Below are 4,667 nucleotides of genomic sequence, written 5' to 3'. Positions count from 1 at the left end.
TTTTATTAATTTTGTTAAATTTTTTATTTGTTTAATGTTTGTTTTTTGTTGCTTTAGTAATCACAAAACTATTTGTTTTTAATTTTTGGTACAATTTTTTATAACTATTGTTATAATTATCTTTAAGTCCCTACATACATTTTTGCACACAAAATTGTTTTTCTTACGCCATTAGTGCATTAAGTGTTTGTTGCTGTTTGTCTTTAAATATTTGTTTTTCAGAAAACTGTTTATCAAATAAAGTAAATTGTTTTTGTGCGCATAAAAAATCAGTATTTGCGTTTATTGTTTATTAATAAAATATTTAATAATTGTTCTAAAACTTTACATCAAAAAGCCCACACGCTAATTCGATTTTATATTTTCCAATAAACAGTATTGAACGAGTTTGCGTTAGCGCGTACGCGATTTATACTTCAAGCAAACAAAACAACAGCGTACAAATTGTAGTTGTCGTAGTTGTGGTAGTAGTAGGACCCTTTTCCTTCAACACTAAACTAATACTGTCCGATCAGGATTGTCCGCACCAGCCATGACCTTCGGAATGAAATACATAGCAGCGTACACACCTGATACAGGCCGCACTAAATGCAAGACCGAAAATTAAGAGCTACTCAGCTAAGCTCATTTAGCTCAATGCTCCAATACGTTACCAAAAACAAGATCAACATTACACAACGTTAATTTAATCGATTGATCGTACATACATACAAACACACACCCAAACACATACGCCTGCATGCAGGCGAGCAGTTTGCGGCAAATACTCGCGCCACATACGCACATACCTACAAACAAGCATCTGAATATACTCGCCTATATGCATGCATGTATGTATGTATGTATGTATGTTTAGCTGTAGGCAGTCACCATCATATGGAGCGAGCGTAGTACGTACTTGAGTGTGCGCTACTCCAAATACATACATACATACGTACAAATATACAGCCGAACATGCGCCGGAGCACAGGTAGCCAGGCAGCGCGCTTGACTTTTTGCCCAGACAATTGCAAAGCGGCTTAAGAAAGCAGCGCGCTCGACGTATTGCCGCATTGCCGTCACCTGTTGCCTTGTTTGGCTCGTTTGTTGCTTTTTGTTGTAATTTGTTGTTGTTGTTATTGTTCGTTTTCTGTTACTGTTTCGTACGTCTTGGAAGACGTTAAGTGTTTGGCTGAGCAACTTTTTGAATGAAATAGGAAGCCCACACGTAGTAATGTTGGTATTATGCATATATCCGTTTATAAGCGCATACACAAACATACATACATATGGTAGCTATACTGGTGCTTGACCATTTTTCCTGCTCTCTTGAGTTACAGCAATTGAGTCGAAAGCGGTAAGACGAGTCAAGATGAAATGAAATGAAATAATCTTATGCTTGTGTGCACGTGTGTGTATGTGTGTGTGCGCCTAGTTAGTGCGGTTTTGGCCGTGAATGTCGGTTACTAAGAATGCTCGTACTACAACATCCCATTCATAATTTCCGTTCGAACGGCTCCAAATTCTGGGAGAGCATGTAGAATACTCAATGTCGTTGTTCGAAGCTGGCTGGCAGTAGCGTTCGGGAGATGTTGTGAGCAGCTTTGCCGCTATATAGTACTTACATCCATACATACATATATGTATACAGACAGTGGCATCGAGACATTTCTGAGTTAAGAATAATAAGAAATTGTTTCTAGTCGCCCATATGCAAGTGTATTGCGTCTCTTTCTTAAACTCCGCCCTTATTCTTGAGGAAGTGATGTGTGCTGGCGAAAAACTTGATGAGATCTTTTATTTCCTTTTTACAAGTAATTGAAACGCACAAAGACTGGCACTCAATTTTTTTATGCAATTAGTAACATTTTTGTTATTATATATATACTTTATAGGTATTTACTTTCTTATTAGTGTATTTAATGTTTTGTATATTAGTATTTAACGGTTTGAAGAATTCAAATTTGTACATGGTTTCAAAATACATGTGTATATTTATATAAATTTGAGCGCATATCTAAAAAAGTGATGTACGTTTTGGCTATACGACTATATACGACTATTTTCCTCAGAAATTACACTAAACAAACGTTACAAAAACTCACATGAATAATACCAAAAAAAACATTAGTAAGGCAAGCTATGAAGAAACTATAATTAAAAGGCTAGACCACGAACAGTGCGATTTGAACGTTAAAATAACGCGTCCTTTCAAAAAAAGTGAAAACAGTTTGATATATTTATATGATTTAGAAATTATATTTTATTCTTGTTCCTATTACTAATTCTAGCGTATATTCTAAAGAAAACCACTGACACTTTTTTGTTTTGAAAATTCGTTAATTTCATGATTTATTCTTATTCTGTGCACAGCTCATTGCTAAAGTGATGTCACAACATAATTCACAACTCACATTTCTCGCCTGCGCTGATCTGGTCGTATGGGAACCAATTCAGTGGATGCACAGCTGCATGAAATTTTAACATTTCGGTATAAAATTTTTCTGGACCAATCCACTTTTTTAAGAAATACGAATAAGCTATAAAATATATACACAGTATATATTGTGACAAAAAAGTATCCGGAAATTATAAATCATTTTGTCGCCTTCAAAGTAATCCCCACCAGATGTATACACTTATGCTAACGATTTTTTCAGTACCTGAAAAAATTTTTTTAAGCACCTTTTTGGAATGGCTTTTAGCGAATTTTGTTTCAACTTTTCGATCGACTGAAAATTTTTTTCAGAAAAAATCACACGCATTCAAATCTGGTAATTACGGCGGTTGATCAATGGTATTCATTGCTTTAATGCATTGTTGGCTTTAAATTTGGTCACAATCGTACTTTTTTTGAAAAAAAATTCACCTTTATCGGGACGAGTTGAGTAAGAACGCGTTTTATCCACAAAATATCCGATGTCGAGCTTTCTTTTCATCTCTTTAACACTTGCCTGACGTTTTCCAAGCACATATCCGTCACTTTGTTAATATTTTCATCAGTTGAAGAGGTCGAAGGTCGTCCAGGATGAGGCACATTTGTTGTTCTTTGGACTGTTAATTGCTACAAGAGAAATCCTTAACACGTTTGCAGCGGTTGTCGTCAAAAGGGGGGTCCGAGGATGTTTTCTTCTTTTCATTGGTAGGGTTTTTTTACGTTTTTGACATGCAAATTTTAGTTATAACAGTGACTTTTCAACTCATTTGGTAATAAAAAAATTTGTTTTTTCGCTAGTATATTCAATATATTAATTGAATATATGTTCAATAGCTTTAGGGTGGTTATGCAGCATATTAATGTAATTGTGTTTGTAGAAAAATTTGTTAAGCTGGCTACTCAGAAAGATGTTCCTTGTTGCTGTCTTTTTCTGAACATTTTTCTTCCCGAAGAATGAAGGAAAATTTAAATCAGAACTGGAAGCCATCTCAATACAGGCTAATCAGAGCTTCCAGCACTGATTTATTGACAAATATTTTTCTAGATAAACTAGTTTTGTACTCATGCATGATCTTGTTACAGAGTATCATAGTTCTGTTCACTTAACGGTTGTATGTATAACCTAAAACTTATCGAGATTAATATAGGGTTACTTATACATACATATATAAATGATCAGGATCTTTGTTTGTTCATGACTGTCTGTTTGTTCGTTCGTCCGTCCGTGCAAGCTGTAAATTGTTTCATGCGCAAACATATCTTTTAAACGTCTTAAGTTATAACAACCAAATTCACCTAGAGCAAATATTATAAGAACTAATACCGTAGCACGCCCACTTTTAGGTAAAAACACATATTTTGAAACTCGCCCGACCGATTTCAACCAAATTTGGTATGCGGTAGTTCTCTGATCTATTTATTTTAGAGTGTGAAAACTTCATCTGATTCTTTCCTATCGATTATACAAATCAAGAAGCAATTAAAATAACGGGATAAAATATTACACGAATAATGCCTTTAGAGTATGCCATCTTATGACCAAAAATTGTACAAATGCAACAAAACCTGTTCGAGCAACTAGGTACCGAAATTTTAGACCCCAGTACCAATAGTTGACTTTTTATCGAAAATATTGGTCAATGTGTATGATTTATCATTTAATAGTAGTACGTCTGTGTGCTACAAATGGGTTGAGTCTTATCAATACTTCCTTGGGCCCCCATATACCTAATATAAAGATTTTCGATCTTCCGGCTAACTTTATAACGCATATATCGGCCAATATGTGAGTTATCTGAAAAAAATTGAGACAGCGTACTTTTCTTATAACTGTACATATTTATGCTTAAAAGGAATAAAATTGGGTGAAAACTCACTTGACTTGACTCCACATAACTAAAAAGCCTTATGTACCTTAAGGTACTTCCCTGTTTTAATGCTTGCTAGTAGCAAGAGTATCCTTACTTGTTACTGTACCCTGTAGTTGTGCAGCTGAGTCTGCATCTGGCAATTGAGTAAGATCTCAAATCAAATAAATATTAGCTACTAGTTTTTTTTTATACTATTATACATATAATAAACTATTCAATACAGTGAAAATTTTATATATTTTTTTTATAGGCATCCCAGGGATTGAAATTGAGGTCTAATTTTGAATATGTTCATAGAAATAAATTTCAGTGAAWAAATTAACGAATTTAAGGCTGCTTTCCCAATGTTAGGTTACCAGCTTTTCTGTCCAGTTAATAGA

This window comes from Bactrocera latifrons, unplaced genomic scaffold (genome assembly GCF_001853355.1).
Source record: "Bactrocera latifrons isolate USDA-ARS-PBARC rearing strain unplaced genomic scaffold, ASM185335v1 scaffold_82, whole genome shotgun sequence".
Classification (NCBI taxonomy): domain Eukaryota; kingdom Metazoa; phylum Arthropoda; class Insecta; order Diptera; family Tephritidae; genus Bactrocera; species Bactrocera latifrons.
This window is presented reverse-complemented; position numbering follows the sequence as displayed.